The sequence below is a fragment of the Tamandua tetradactyla genome, chromosome 8, assembly GCF_023851605.1.
Source record: "Tamandua tetradactyla isolate mTamTet1 chromosome 8, mTamTet1.pri, whole genome shotgun sequence".
NCBI lineage: Eukaryota > Metazoa > Chordata > Mammalia > Pilosa > Myrmecophagidae > Tamandua > Tamandua tetradactyla.
In genome coordinates, this window is record NC_135334.1 from 100283165 (window position 1) to 100300251 (window position 17087).

Consider the following 17087-nt stretch of genomic DNA (forward strand, 5'->3'; position numbering starts at 1 on the left):
GCATTTATTCATTTATTATTTATCCTGGTACTTTCAACGGCATTTGTTTTTTAATTAAATTTTTAATTTGGAGATATTTAATGGAGTTGTAAGAAATAAAATACTAAGCTCCTACGTACCATTTACCCAGTTTCCTCCAAAGAGATCTTGCAAACTATAACACAATACCAAGAACAGGATATTGACATTAATAAGGTCCACAATGTGTCATGTTCCCCCTTTAAAACCACATCTATTTTCCTACGTCACCTAACCCCTACTTACCTCTGACAAATACTAATCTGCTCTACATTTCTATAATTTTACCACTTCGAGAATAATCTATACATGGAGCTCTGCGGCGGGGTGATCTGCTGCCCGCACAACAGCGGTGACCGGGAAGCGGCTTGGGCGTGGGTGGGACCCTCTCACTGCCCGGGATTCCCGCGTTCTGGCCCCAGAGGCCGGCCGAGCTGCTGGGTTCCCGAAGCTGCCCAGAACTCCCCCGATCCGGTGCCCTCCACCTCGCTTCCTGCTGGCTCCCACACGGCCCGCCTCTCCCCTCGTGGCACCTCCGGGCCGGCACTGAGCGGGTTCCTGCGGCTGCCCAGGAGACCCCAGGCCCGAGTTCAGCCAGCCTGTGTGCAGGCCCGGGGCTTCACAGTCGCGGGCAACCGGGCAGCTCGCAAGATAGCTACCAGCCTGCCCGGAAACGGACCTGCCTACGGTGAGTGCGCTCGGGAAGATGCGTGTGAGCCTGGCCCGCAGCAACCAGGAGACTGCGGCACAGCCATGTGCTGTTCCCCGCATGCCATCATCCTCTTCATCCTGATTGAGATGCAGGCAGACGTCAGAGCCGGGCACGGCGTGTCTCCGGTGCAGCGGGTGTCACATCATCCCTGTGGAGAAGAAGCTGGTGTTGTTCCAGCAGACCCCAGAGGTGATGACCAACATTCCTGTGGTGGAGTGGGAGGGCACCGCAGGGTACACCGTGGGCACCCATGTCCATGGAGGACCAGCAGATCCTGGAGCAGCTCGTGAGCACCGTGGGCTTCTCCATGGAAGTGGAGGAGGACCTGACTGATGCCGACACGGGGCTCAGTGGTATGGGACCTGCCCATGGCCCACGGCGTTTGGCTGATGGTGCGGTGAAGATCGGACTCCCATGGCGTCTGGCCGTCGGATCCCTGGCCTAGACCTTAATGGGAGTGGCCAGAATGCAACTGGACCTGGAGTCCCACCCAGGCCAGCAGAGACAACGTTTTCTCCCCTGGGGGACCATCCACGCCCTGTATTTCAAGGAGAGTTGAGGCCTCTTGCATCTGAACAGGACAGCTGCAATCCAGCTTCTGGTGGTCCCAGACATTCCTTGGCTTGTAGATTCCTTGTTCCAGTCTCTGCCTCAGTTGTCACATGGTTTTCTCTCCTCTGTGTCTGGGTCTGTCTCTTCCTCTTCTTATAAAGATGCCAGTCATATTGGATTAAGGACCACCTTAATCCAATATGCCTGCATCTTAACTAATTACATCTGCAATGAACCTATTTCCAAATAAGGTCACATTCTGAGATACTGGGGGTTAGAACTTCAACATACCTTTTTGGGGGACTCAATTCAACCCATAACAGCTTCTATTTAACTCTTGTTTTATACTTGCTGCTAAATTGAGTTCTTTTAATAAAGTTTGACTTAAAAAATAAAAGAATACTATATAAATGGAATCATAGAGTATGCATCCTTTCAGGAATGACTTTCTTATGCAGCATAATTTATCTGGGAATTCATCCAGTCTCTTGTGTATATCAATAGCTTGTTCATTTTTATTGTGGGATAGTATTGCATGGTGTAGATCTACATCAGTTTAACCATTCATCCTTTGAGGGACATCTGGATTGTTTCCAGTTCAGTGCTATCATGAATAAAGATTCTTGAACATTCATGTATAGGTTTCTGTGTGAGCACAAGTGTTAATTTATCTGGGATAAAAGCCCAGGAGTAAGATTTCTGAGCCATATATTTAAGTTTTTAAGAAACTGACAAACTGTTTTCCAAAATAGCATTACTATTTTATATTTCCAACAGCAAAGTGTAAATGATTCCATTTTTCTCCACCCTTGTGTGCATTTGTTGTTGCCGTTTTATTTTAGCCAGGCTCATAAGTGTGTCATGATATCTCACTGTGCTTTTAGTTTATATTTCCTTAATGGCTAATTATGCATTTTTTTCATGTGTTTATTTTCTATCTGGAATATCATTATCAGTGAAATGCCACCCTTGGCCCTTTGGCCGTTTTCTAATTGGATCGTTTGATTTTTCATTTTTGAATTTTGAGAGTTCTTTTTATATTCTATATATTAGTCCTTTGTGATATAGGTGGTTTGTAAATATTTTTTTCTGCTCTGTAGCATGTTCTTTTATCCATTTAACAGGTCTTTCATGGAACAAAAAATAATAGTGATTTTTGTGAAGTCCAATTTTTCACTCTTGCATTTTATATATCCTACGTTTGGTGGTAAGTCTAAGAATTCTTTGCCTAGCCCTTGATCCCAAAGTTTTTCTCCTAAATTTTTTCAAAAGTTTTATAGATTTTGTTTTATATTCAAGTTCATGATCCATTTTGAGTTAATTTTTTGTATAAGTGTGAGATTTACATTGAGAACATTTTTGTTCCCTATGCTGTCCAATTATTCCAGCACCAGTCATTGAAATGCCCATAATTCCTTCGTGGAATTACTTTTGCAGTTTGTCAGAGATTAATTGGGCATATTTGTGTGGATCTATGTCTGGGTTCCATTGATATATATATTGTGTTCCATTGATAGATGTCTTTATCTCTCCAGCAACAAAAGTCTGCGTGATTATTGTTGCTATTAAATAAGTTTTCAAATCTGGTAGCTTGAGTCCCCTCACTTCATTCTTCTCTTTCAAAAATTGTTTTAGTTATTTTAGTTGCTTAGTTTCTACTTATAAATTTTAGAATGATATTGTCAATATTGACAAAAAGGTCTTCCTGAAATTTTGGTAGCAACTGTGTTAAATTGGTTTATCATCTTAGTGATAATTAACATCTTTAATACATTGAGTTAGAAAATCCATGAACATAGTATGGCTCTCTCTTTATTTAGATCTTTTATTTTCTCCATCAGTGTATTGTAATTTTCAGCACAGAAATCTTGTTTGTGTTTTTTTAGATTTACACATGCGTATATCATTTTACTGAGCATTTTTAATGCTATTGTTTTTAAAATGGTAATGTATTTTTAGTTCCTTGTCTTTTTTGCTAGTATATAGAAGTAAAATAATTATTTTAATGTTATTTTGTGCCCTGGGAACTTGGTGAACTCAGTATCAGTTCTAAGAGGTTTTTTGTAGATTTCTTGGGATTCTGTTTGTAGAAAAGCATGTCATCTCCAAACAAGTTTAGTTTTTTTTTTTCCTTGTCTCACCTTATTGCATTGGCTAGAATTTCCAGCATCGTATTAAATCAAAGTGGTGAGGTGGTCATCATTTCCTTACTTCTGATCTTAAGGGAAAAGCATTAAGATTTACCAGTAGTATAATATAATGTGGGGTTTTGTTTATTTATTTTGTTTCTAATAAATGCCCTTCACAAATTTAGCATATAATATTTGGGTGTTGAATTTTTTGAAGTGATTTTTCTGCACCACTGTGATGGTGACGGTGGTTTTTCTAATGAAAATAAGGTTTCAGAACATTTACTAGAGCATTTTTATTCTATCAGCATATCTACTGATTTTTACATTGAACACTTCAGGTGTTCCGCTAGCACTCATGGAAGTTTGAAAACTTATCAAAATTAATAATATTAAATGTAATTTAAGCCTTTTCTGTGACATTCTGCTATTTCTATATCTGCTCAATGAGCAATGTTCACCAGATAATAGAGTTGCTTAATCATCTTAATAACGCAGGAGGTGGAAGAAACTTGTTTCCTTCTAGTTTTCTAATATTTATAAAGTTTAATAAGTGCGCATACATTCTAGTTGTCATTGTTATTTTCAAATTTCTGATTAAAATCAAGCCTTTTCTGAATTATTAGCAAATGTCAATAAGAATGACTTCATAACAGCTAATTGATCAAAGTTACCAAAATAATTCAATGACTAACATGTAGATAGACAGGCAGACAGATACACATACATGTAGATAAGATGATATATATTGGAATTAAAACCTAAGTGCGAGACTATGAAGTAATGTTTAAACTAATTAAGAATGAAATAGTAAAATTTGTTCTAGTTTTGTGTTATTTAAAAATACAGGGTGGGCAATGGTGGCTCAGTGGCAGAATTCTCCCCTGCCATGCCGGAGACCCAGGTTCGATTCCTGGAGCCTGCCCATGCCAAAAACAAAAACAAACATTAAATTTCAGGGAAAATACATGTTGGCTCAAGTCTGAAAGAGCACCTACTTAATTTTTCCATGTATTAAGGAGTTAAGACCGTTGCCTAAAAATGTACTGGAAAATGTCTAAACTGTAGTTTTGCTTCATATTCAAATAGGCATAAAATACTAAAACCACTAACTTCTGTATTTACCTTCAAGTGATATTCATGGTTCAGTATATATTCAAACTTCTTACTCCAGGAACTATGTGTGTCAAAGTCAGGAAGAGATTTTTCTTTTTTTTACTGAACTGTGGAAATTTAAGTGATGTTCCCAAATTCAGAGACATCTGAATAATTGATCCTCATTGATATTCTTAATTTCTATCACCAATATTTATATCTACCATCTACTCTGAAGGATACATAATAAAATAGTTAGAGAATCTGTTAAAATAAATCTTTAAACAGATTAAGAAAATGTACCACTTTGACTTTACACCCTTCTTAAGAGAAAACAAAAATAAACACACCTTGTGCTGAGACTCTGCTGAGCCCTGCCTTATATACTGCCTCCCCCTGCAAAATTTTAATGTGCATATTAAACCATAGCCATGAGATTAAGGGCTTGGCTGAGTTTTATGAGTCCTTCAGCAAATTATTGAACCTGAGTGTTGTCTTGGGAACCCAAATTTGTAGTTGGTTTCAGAAGTGTGGTTAGTTTTGGGAACCCCCCAAATGCTGCAGTATCTACTCAGTATCAGGTTTCATATGGTTTAGGATATCTTCCTTGTATGATAAGTGATTTAAATTGAAATCTGGATATTTGGACTATTACATTTTAAGACTTGATCTTATTTAAACCCTATTTTGGCAGGCATCTTCTGGTAGTGCTCTGGTAAAGGAAAAGAGGTGGAGTGTGGTGGGTGAGTTTCTGCTTCATTTCTGTTGGCTATATTAGAAATGCACATTCCCAAGTTGGCCATGATTGACATTCAAGGGCATTGGTATTTCTCTTTATTGCTGGGTGGAGGTGGAGGTTGCAATCCCCCATTAGTCCTCCACTGATACCTCCCTGCTTGAGATGAGTAGAAGTGTCTTATTATTGCTCCCCATGGCACCCAATAACACCATGGGGGCAGGGGTTGTGGTTTAACTACTGCTGGGAAGTGATGGAAGACTTGGCTCTCCAACAGGCCTGCTCTGATACCACGCCAGCAAGGTGTGAAAGTGGAGCAGTGTTTTTTTAGTACCAGGTAGAGGTAAAAGTCATGACTCCCCATGTGGTTTCCGGTAAGTTGGGAAGGGGATTGGGCAGCTCCTTATAAACTGGAGAGGGTGAAAGCTGGATCTTACTTAACCTTCGTTGGCATGAGTAGGCATGGGGGGTCATAGTTTTCCATGGTGTTTTACAGGAGTATGGCCATTATTGTACAAATGTTTTCCCTCTGGCCAGGCTGCCCCTTTCTTGGTCCTTTGGTTAGAGAGAGCAGGATTTTGTTGGGCTTTTTTTTTTTTTTTCTGTAATCACTGACATTTCTGAATTGTTATTTTCTTTGGCTTCAAGTGTGGGATATTTGAAGCAAAAATAAAATTCAGTGCATTCATAACCATATCACCCCTAGGATCCTAAGGTCCTTAGCCAATATATCTTATTGTCTTTCATTTGGAGTCATTTTACATTTTTTTTATATGTAATGTTCAGGCTTTATTATTGTATTTAGTGGGGGGAATAAGGAAAAGTATCTCTGGTCTATCATTCTTAGAACTTTTAATAGTTATTTACATTATGCATATGGTCTATATGCTAGGTAGAGCTTAGGTCTTTGAGAATTGAAATTGTATGCGTTCATGGTTTTATCATAACATCTTACGTAGTAGTTGTGGTTGAAGAGTCTGTTTCTTCTTTTCACTTTTCCATGCTTCTTGGGGGCTGTAGGCAAAGGTAGCTCCTCTGCAGTCCTATCTCTGCTGCTAAACATTGTTCTTATGGCCATGAGTAGACATCTGGCTAATGCTGGGTCACTTGGTCTGAGAGTCTGAGAGACTCTGGTCTGAGATTTAAATAAAATAAGGGTGTGTAGGGTGAAGGTCATTGCAGAAATTAACAGAGAGGGACTCACAAAGATAAATAGACTGCTTCTACCTATTCATGTACAAGTAAAATTTAGAATTGAAAGTACTTCTATTCTACCATGTGGTCTGAGGATGGCGTTTTCTAGAAATAAAGAGAATTGTGGTATGTATGGAGAAATTGTGGGAGAGACAGAGAGAGACAGAGCTCACTGTCTGGGTTACATTTGTGTTGTGATCTTTCTTTCAAGTCCTTCTTCTAGTATGCACCATTTCTGCCTTATTTTATATGACACTTGCTCCATCCCTCTCCCACTGCAACTAAATTTGGTTTCTGTTATTTGTCATCAAATAAAACTAAATACTTCAATAGCTTGTGTATTGTGTGCACATTTTTAACTTGTATGGAGCTATATTCTATAGTTTCTCTGAACTTTCACTTCAATTTATTTTATTTTCCTTTTTCCTTCTTCCTTTGTATTTACAATAGTAGAATAACAGAGAAGATAAATAGCATAAGGGAATATTTTAAATTCTTTTTCCTACAACTTATACCCTTAAGACTCATGAAATACTCACATAACACCCACAAAATCTGGTCCACAGCCAGGACTTACTAGTAGATAACAGTACATTGAAAAGCATCCATTCATTGGAAGCAGTGGGAGGAGATTGATGTTTTTTCATTTTGACAATAAATATCTATTGATCACTTCCAGTGAATGCAATAGTGCTATAGGCAATGTGGAGGTATAAAATATATACATTCAAATGCTTCCAGCTTATAATTTTAAATAGCTAGTCCAGATATGTTTTGGGGAATCTTCTGACATAAACAGTTTATAATTATTTACATCATTCAGAGGAGAGATATCAAGATGCCTCTTGCAAGTTCCAAAAGAATGCCTATTCTGCAAACATGATGGCTCATGAAATGGTAGGGATAGGGTTTTCTCTTCTTCTGACACAAGAACTGAGAGAATTACAAATACCAAGATCCAGAAGTCCTAGGTCATATCTAGGATTTTTGTCAATATGAACTTAAGATGGTTCTTTCAATGAGAAGCTCTTGATCAGAGGTGGTTTGAAAATTCTCTTTTTTTTATTATTTCCCTAGGTAGTTATTTGCCCCTACTTGACATTTGCACCTATGTTAATACATTGCTAAAAGAAATAGTGGTACTCTTTCAGATAAACAAAACCAAAGGGCAGCCAAATGCAACAGAAAAAAATTTAAAAATTAAAAAAATAGTATCTGTAACATAACTTCATGGGATCTCTAACGTAATGGCTACAGCGAATTTTTTTATTTCTGAAAATTGTTTGTATTTTAGGGTATATAACTGGCAGAATGTTTATAAAAGGGCTAGATAAAATGTCATCTAGAAATTAGGATGAGGGACACTCGTAATGTCAACTTTAATAACCACAGTATGACTTAGACCTCCTTTAATTTAATTAGACTCAGAGAAAAAGGATACCCAGGCACAACTGATAAAATTACAATAGTTTATAGAGTTGCAACTGTAGTTCTTGCATGGTACAATGGGTTCTCTATATTCAATCTCTCCATAATTACACAAAAAATAGGTGGAGAAAGAAGTATTAATGCTCAATTTGGGGCCTTTTATAAAGGCTCCTAGATTGTAAACTCTTAGAGCAGTCACATATATTTAGGAGTTGTAAATTACATTTCTAAATTCTGAGATTACTGAGCTATTTGTGCACACCTGGTCTTTCCCTGAAACTTCATGTGACACCTGAGACTCAGAGTTAGAGCACTGAAATTATGAAAGTCAGCAGTAACCCCTCAACAACTGTTAATAAAACTGAAAAAGTGATCAGACTTTAGAGATATGAGTGAGGCTGATCTGGATAAGACTAGGTAAATAAAAATACTGCTTAAAGGATGATATGGCCCATATTTTCAAACTTCAACCTTTGTGGGAGATGAAAGGGAGAGATGCTTTTTTGGTGCAAAATTTATATTTTGGGTAGTACATTATTTAATTTAATTTGTATGATCGGTTTACTTGAACACCTAAATACATGGAATTTTGAACAGGACGTGAGATCTTGTTGGTCTCTACAGGTTTGTATGATGCCACGTTATATCCCTGAGTAATTTGGGAAGAAAATAAAAAAAGTATTTGCAAAGTCCCCTTGGGGACTGGAGAGAAAGGAGGAAATATTCAACTTCCCCATCTGAGGAATTCTTGATAGTCTCAGAAGAAGTAGGGACATTCAATTCAATACGCTGAGCTCTCAATCTTGGGGCTCATCCCCATGAAGCTATTCTTGCAAAGGAGAAGCTGAGCCTACTGATAATTATGCCTAAGAGTTACCCCCAGTAAACCTCTTCTGTTGCTCAGATGTGGCCTCTCTTTCTAAGCCAACTAGGCAGGTGAACTCATTGCCCTCCCCACCACGTGGGACATGACTCCCAGGGTTGTAAATCTTCACGACGTGGGACTTGATTCCTGGGGATGAGCCAGGACCCAGCATCACAGGAATGAGAAAGCCTTATTGACCAAAACAGGGGAGACAGAAATGAGACAAAATAAAGTCTCAGTGGCTAAGAGAATTCAAACAGAGTGGAGAGGTTATCCTGGAAGCTATTCTTATGCATTTTATAGATATCCCTTTTTAGTCTGTGGTGTATTGGAGTAGCTAGAGGGAAGTACCTGAAATGGTAGAACTGTGTTTCAGTAGACTTGATTCTTGAAGAAGACTGAATAACTATACAGCTTTTACAATGTGACTGTGTGATTGTGAAAACCTTGTGTCTGATGTCCTTTTATCCAGGGTATGGACAAATGACTTAAAAAAATATAATAAGGATAAAATATAAATAAATAACATAGGGAGATAGAGGGTAAAAACTGGGTAGATTGAAATACTGTGGGTTACTGAGAGGGAGGGGTGGGGGTATAGGATGTATGAGTTCTTCTCCTCTTTCTTTTGGAGTAATGCAAATGCTCTAAAAATGATCGTGGTGAAGAATACACAATTATGTGGTGATGTTTTGAGCCACTTATATGGTTGGGCTACATGTGTGTCACTGTTTCTCAATAAAAATATTTTAAAAAAGAAGTATGACTCATTTCACATGTGAAGAATCTGCGGATTTTGTAGAGATAAGACACTTGTTCACAGTCACATGTTCAAGAAGCATCATAGCTAATATCTGAACTCAGATCCAACTACAAAATATATTGCGTTAATCAGCTGCTATATTATCTTTCCCTCAAAGCCACAAGAGTCTTTTCTTCTTTTCCAACCCTAGACCATGTTCATTCTCAAAAGAGAATGAGTTTTAGAAGGAGTTTATTTAGTGGTTCTGGTGTTCAAGTGTTTCTCTTTAATTAGCAGAATCCTCCTGGAATCCCTATTTCCTTTCTAAAAGTATTGTTTTAAAACATTTGCAAAGAATAAGAAATGATCTAGTTTATCTTATGCATTGATGAATGATAAAGAACTGAATTTACCTATTCAAATTAAACCGTCATTCATTGTAAATAACTAAATCTATTAATCCCTCCTTTGCCCAATTCATAATTTTCATTCATACAAGCTGAGGTTTAAAAGATACATTTTTATAATCATTTTATATTGCCTGGCCATCAAAAGATATGGCAATAAAGTTAGGTCAGTTGATTAGAATATTAAGAGCATAATTTTTACAATGTTGTTCCAAAGAAAGAAATTTAATAAAGTCAATAATAACACTCAATTCAATTGAACACATATTAATTTTGTAAAGAAGTTTACATGCTCTAGAAAAAAACACTGCTCTCCAAAAGAAAGAAATCGTATGATCTAATGGGATTACAAATTATTATACTGAGAGTGACAAATAAGAAACTATCAGATTTCAAAGCTGACATCATATGTGGGAGGAAGATTGAGAGGGAGAAACAACCAAGGCTCCATAGAGGAGCTAGTCAATGTGGGTCTTGAAGAATAACTATGATTGAAGCAGTGGAGTGAATATAAGAAAAGATATAGACTTAGGAAGACTGTACAAGGAGATGGGGCTTTGGAGAACAGTACTATAGATCTAAAGCAGATGATCAAGGTGATTACATAAAGGCCATATAGAAAGCCATACTGAAACTTCTGTTTTGTCTTGTTTGGGGGATAGGAGAGTCCAATAAAGTAAAGGATTACATTGACAATTGTATAAGATAGTTAAACCAATCTGAGGTAATGAAGCACTACTTAGACTCATCAAATATGACCCTTGATGTTGATTTAGAGTGGAGAAAAAAATCAGTAAGTGCTAATAAAAATTGTCTAGGCTCACAACGTGAAAAGCTAAATGAAATTTAGGAAGGAAGATACTATAAAGGTAGAATCCCTTTCAAATGAGTGTATGGAGGGGACAAAGGAGTCTAATGCATTCTTGAGCACTTTCAGAATGCCATGAAAAGAAGCAATGTTTGAAGTTCTTTCTGTTCTTAAGAAAGAACTGTAATTGGGATCTATCAATGTAATATATGTGGTATTAAAGATGTTTCAAATCTAATAGGACTCTAGAATCATTATACTGCCAGGCCTGATCAAAACTGAGCCATTCATGATTCAAGGCTATGCTAGAGGTCAGGATGTCTTGCAGACCCCTCAACATAAAGAATTTGCGTCATCCACTCTTGGTTTCCACATTAGATGGACATAGCCTCTGTGTAGCAGTATGTCTTGGTATAGCTTTTGCAGAGGTTTCCATTGCAAAACCATGATCCTCTCTCCATATCTACTTGAATTCCAAAGGGAGAGAATCTGAGGGACCAGTTTGTATTCCTTCACTATTACTGTCAGTCCTGCTTTACAAGCCACTAGGTAATGGTGGCTGTTAGAATCATTTTTAGCTGAAAATAGGAAAGCCTCAAGAAATAATGACTTATACAAAGGAAGCATGTTTTTCCTTTCAATTAAAAAGGTTTGTAAGTAGGGCATTCAGATTTGCCATAGAAGACGTGCCAAAGAAGCAGTATAATTCTTACTATGGCTACTGTGTCATATCTTAGCTATGGCATTCCAACCTTTATATTTACCTTCCAGGCATCAGGAGGGAGGAGTCAAATAGGAACCTTCATAAGTAGAAATACTTCCAGGCATCTTTTTTTTTTTTTCCCCATTGTTCAGAACTTAATCACTGCTGCAAAGTCTGTTGAGCAATGTAATTTTTTCTTCAGGGCATCAACGTTCCTTGCTAAAAATTGAAGATGATTTACTAAATAAGAAGAATAAAGGGCATTGGGTAACAAATAGTTGTGTCTGACATCAGCTGTGTTTGGGTTTAATGCGCACCACTGGTCCCAGCAGCTGTGCTGGGGTTAGAGTTAAGACAAGTGACCATGCCCACCTGGGGACCTGCCTATGCTGTTAGCTCAGCAGGATATATGGCCAGGCAGTTTTCCTCAGACAAAGATTGCAAGCAAAACAATCACCATAATTAGTCTGCCTAGGATAGAGAAGTAGAATAAGAAGCAGGATTTGAGAAGAGTAGCTGGGTAGTGACAAAGACTTGATGAGCTCAATTTTATCCTCGTTAATTTTTTTCTGATGGTGGGGCACAACTGCCCATTGCTCTGTCTCTGCAGGCCAGATCTATTATTGCAAACTAGGCTTTAATAAATAATATAATAGCATCTTGGCGTCTCTGCAATCAACTTCTATTTCCCACCGGGGACAGATGGCTTAGCGTAGCGTGTGTAGGCGCAGAATTGTTCTCACTTTCATTCTAGCCATAGGCTTTTTCTGCACTTTCACCCCTGAAATGATGCTTAAGGAGCGCTCCACATTTACTTGCAAATGTCAAACCATATTCCATATGAAGCTTTCAGCCTTGTTGCCTTCCGATGCATACTTCTACTTCACAAATAACGTGACGGGGTCAAGATCATGACTCCTCTGCACCCTCAAATGAGCTAAAAGGGAGAATGAGTTTCCTAAAGGAGGATTCAGTGGCAGTTTGTTTTTTTATGCTCCAAGAGCCCTGTCAGAGAGGCTCAAATGATGAAGGTAGGTCTGGAGTGGGGAGGTATTGACCTTTCCCAATAAAGCTGTTCTGGAACTATGCCAAAATTTGGAAATGTCATCCCCAAGAATAGAGTTGCATTGGAGGCTGAAGCTAGGAAAACACAGAAGCACTCGGAAGAAATTTCAGAATACATTGGCGGATTTTTATTTAAGAATTTTTTTAATACTTTTCCACAAATTTTACACTGTTTTTCTGTTACTCACATATACCCTCACACATACATTCACAAATACACACACAAACCACTCTCATGCCTTCCAAACCCTAATCTTATTTAACATAAGCTTTCCGCTTCAGTTGAAGTAATCTAATGGTTACCAAAATGTTGACTATGCTGAGCTTCTTTATGTATATACATGTGTATATATATATCAAATGGATACCTCAAGCCAGAATGTTCTTGTCTTAATTGTTGGTTAATACAAATATCCACCCCCCAACCTCTTAAGTTCAAAACTCAACTTCTCCATTTGCTGAATTTGACTTGTTGTTACCGTTATTTCTTTTTTGTATCCTCATATTAATTATTGGAATTTAGCATGACATTTTGTTCCTATTAAATCTATAGCAGGTATTTTCCAACTTTACATTGGAAACAGGATCTAAGTTCAGTAATGGTTTTAAGTGAGGGAGTATTGATGGCTATTGCTCTGCTTTTTCAATCATTCATTTATTCATCCATTTACTTGAAAAAAAATACTCATTAAACACTTGCTGCATTTCAGCCACAATGCCAGATGCTAGATCTTATCTTTTGGATCTTCTGCAAAGCATGCAACATATTAAATAGCAAAAATGCATGACCCAAGCACTAAATCTAGTTTACCCATTAGTATTTATTTGCAATTTAAAAAGTAGCCAATATGTTATTAATCATTTACTAGGTGGATGACTCTGTGCTGGGTACTTTAGAAAATGTAATTGAAATTGAAATCATGGCTGCAGAATATAAACCCATGTGAAAATAATAAGAAAAGGTAGGCAAAACAAGCTCCTTGAGAATAATCTAGATATTAAGGAGTCAGAAGCAGCAAAGATTGTAATAGAAAAGAGGAGTTTGAGATGAGTTTTGAATGACAAGTAGAATTTAGAAAGGTAAGTCAATGGGGGTGGGCAAACAGAGGGAATAATATAAACAAATGTGTGTTGATGAAAAAAATACAAGATACATTTAGAAAAAAACATTGTGTGGTAGTTTGAAGACATTTTGTACCATAGAAAAGACCAAGTTCTTTATATATATATATGCTGTATGGCGGGGGTCACATTTCATTCTTTTTCCACAAGTATACCTTTATTGAAGCACCATTTGTCGAATTTTTGTTTATTTGTTTTTTGTTTTTTTTTTTTTGCTTGTTTGTTTGTTTTTGGGAAGTGCGTGGGCCTGGAATCAAACCTGGACCTCCAGCATGGCAGGTAAGAATTCTACCACTGATCTACCCTTAAGGCCATGTTTTTTAATCCATTCTTGTGGTTGCAGACATTTTGGTTTGGTTATTTCAATTGAGAAGTGATCCAGCCCATTCAAGGTGGGCCATAATTATTTTACTATAGTCCTTTATAAGAGAAAAAGACAGAAAAATCCCATAGAGCTTAGAGAGAAAAGCAATGCAGAAAATGAGAGAGGGCCAACAGAAGAAGCCACTGGACCCAGAAGCTGAAGAAAATGAAACCCTAGAGAGAAGGACCAGCAGATGCTGGCCATATGCCTTCCCAGGTGACAGAGAGGTCCCAAATGCCAATAGTCTTTCTTCAGAGAAGGTATCTTCTGTAGATGCCTTAACTGGGATATTTTCAAAGCCTTAAAATTTTAACTTATGGACTAATAAATCCCCATCGTTAAAAGGTAGTCCATTTCTTATAAATTCTCTCCGGCAGCTTTGCTAAACTGAATCACATGGTGAACCTATTTGGATAAGCACTGAGCCTATTTTGACAAAGTAAAAGGTATGACTGGAAAACTGGCCTAGATTGTTTTCCAGAAGTCCTTGGAAGTTTGGCTAAGCAATAGGATGCTACTGAAGATTGTTAGTACAAGAATATCAAGAAGAAAATGATTCTGAAATTACTACTTGTATTATATAAGTGTGAAGAAAGAGACAAAGATAGAGAAATAAAATCTAAATATTTGATGATTAAAGCCTGTAGCAGATACCTCTCCTTTCCAACTCAGAGCCTCTAGATAGAACTTTTCTCCACTGAGATGCTCACCTTCACCAAGAAACAAACCAACAGCATCTTTACATGTCTGCGCCTTGAACCCTAGTACGACCCTTGCCTTATGTTTGTGTCTCTCCGTTCAAAGCTTCTTTGTTATTACTGAGTGCTGAGAAAAGTTGGAACCAGTGCTGTGCATGTACAAACAGGAAGATCAGGGCAGTTATTATTCTTTCTAATGATTGACCAATGTGAAAAATGAGCCAGGAGGATTTTCCTTATTTTTGTCTTGAATGGAGTAGACTTACCATTTGCTTAATAATATTAATTTATTCCTGAAGTTCATACTTGTAAGTCGATAATTATTGAACATGAAAATTGTTGAATAAAACATTTACTGTAATTTTGATGAGATATGATGATGCATTGCATCACAACTGAAGATACATGATTTTTATAAGTAGAACAATATATCCAATGAACAATAAGCAGCACTTTTAACATTAAGAACTACAGTCAGTTGTAGATAAGATGTGGTATAACAGAGTATAAATGTTGGATATGAGAAGGAGGAAGAAAGGTTTGGTTATGTGTGGTGGTTGGCAGAAGCAGGAGGTAAAGGGTTCAGTCCATGGCAGGTGAATTATTTTTTTTCCTAAATAATTTTCTCCATCTAATTTTCAACCTTATTGGAATTAATTTGTTACAATACACTTAGTTAACTTAATAGTAGTCATTGCATGGGAAATTTTCTTTATGGCAAAATAAGGCTAAATATGATCATGCCCATAGAAAGAATACTTAGACATAACTAAAGTGTTCTAGAAGATATTACCACCTCATCTTTCTAGTGTGTGTATGCTTGTGAATATGTGTTTCATTCACCCTTCATTCATAAATGTTGATTTATTCTAAATTAGGTTTTTCTTCTCCCCTAGTGTGTTTCAAAAGGGTTGTTCTGTGTTAAACTTTCTCCATTCAAATATTATACTCTATTGAATGTTGTCTTAAGAAATCTTATTATAATCAGATTTTATTTTCATATAGCTGTTTGTCATTGTAACCTGTCTAATTGCAATTTTTCCTTATATACCTATTTTTTTTTTACTCTTTGAGGTTTGCTCAGCTGAAATTTTATATCTTCCTATAATTCTGTGGGATTTTCAATCATTATTTTGTTAATTATTTTCCACTTTAATATTTTTCTTCTATTTCTGGGGGTCCTTCATTTGGATATTTACATTTTAAGTCTCTTATACATTCATTATTAATTCCTTCTAGAAGACATCTACAACCGAAACCTCCAGTTCACTAATTTATTATTTTGTAGCATAGCTCTGATATTCAAAATATCTAGTGAATTTTTTACTACAATAGTATGTTTACCATATACAGCATCTCAGTAGGTTCTGTCTCTTCTTTCTGTACTATGTTTTCATTATCTGTACTTTTGTCTGGGGCAGGGCTCTGCTCCAAGAGTAGTTTTTTACTCTTCTTTACTCCCTGTTCCAGCCAGGTCCCAGTGTTGCTAAGATATTAACTTGCCATTTCAGGCTGGTGCCAGGGTGGTGTGGGGGCCTCTGATTCACAGTTGCTATGAGCAATAATCTGCCAAGAGCAGAATAGGTAAAGTAAAAGGCATAACTAAAAACGTGTCCTCCAATCTTCCCCTCATAGTGACAAATTTGGCTTCTTCTGTTCACCATTTCTAAACAGTTCACCAATTCTCCATCTACCGTCTTCCCAATGATTTATTGGCTATCAACTGTTTCGTTTTCAGCTCTGTGGCATGAGAATTGAATTTAAGAGTAATAGCCAGAAGCCCATGCAAGTTTTCCATCTGGACCAGAACCTGAAGCATCTAGTTAAATGTTATCTTCCCTTCATTGTTCACCCTCCCCATAGTTATCCCCTTTGCTCCACTTGTCAAGGGTCAAATGTGGCCAGCCCAGCATGGCTTTTCGTTCATTCTCCCAGAGCTATGGCTAACATGGGAAATCTTATCTCTCTGCGTTAAAATTTTAAGTAACCATTATAAAAGATATATTCAGGTCATGGCCCACCCTACCGCAATAAACTACAAAGAAGATTTAGGTGTGCAGAGCAGAGTATTCTTAAGAAACTTGACTCTTCTGAAGTTGGGGGCAGACTAGAGAAAGAGACACAGAGACAAAAAAGAAAAGATTGAAATGTACTCATTCAAAGAATGCTTGTTCAGTGCATCTTATCAGACTTTCAAAGCATCTGTAATTCAGTAGATTCACCATATTTCTATATTACATGTTTATAATGGTAGTTTATCTACAAAAGCTCCAGATTAGCAATAAAAATAGGCTGTTTTTAATTTGAATTCTACTATTGAATATTCCCTTCAGGGACCTAATTGTCTCATTCACAGAGTGGGAAGTTGAGATAGGTAAAACCCATAAGTCATTTCTTCATCTGAAATTCAGTAATACTAGCACCTTGGTGTGACATTTTATTATTCACT

At 37.2% G+C, this 17087-nt stretch overlaps 1 pseudogene; it reads left to right on the top strand.

The window, feature by feature from the left end:
* The first annotated feature begins 327 nt into the window (after positions 1-327).
* LOC143645261 (pyrroline-5-carboxylate reductase 2 pseudogene) lies at positions 328-1425 on the top strand (annotated as a pseudogene).
* The last annotated feature ends 15662 nt before the right edge of the window (positions 1426-17087 follow it).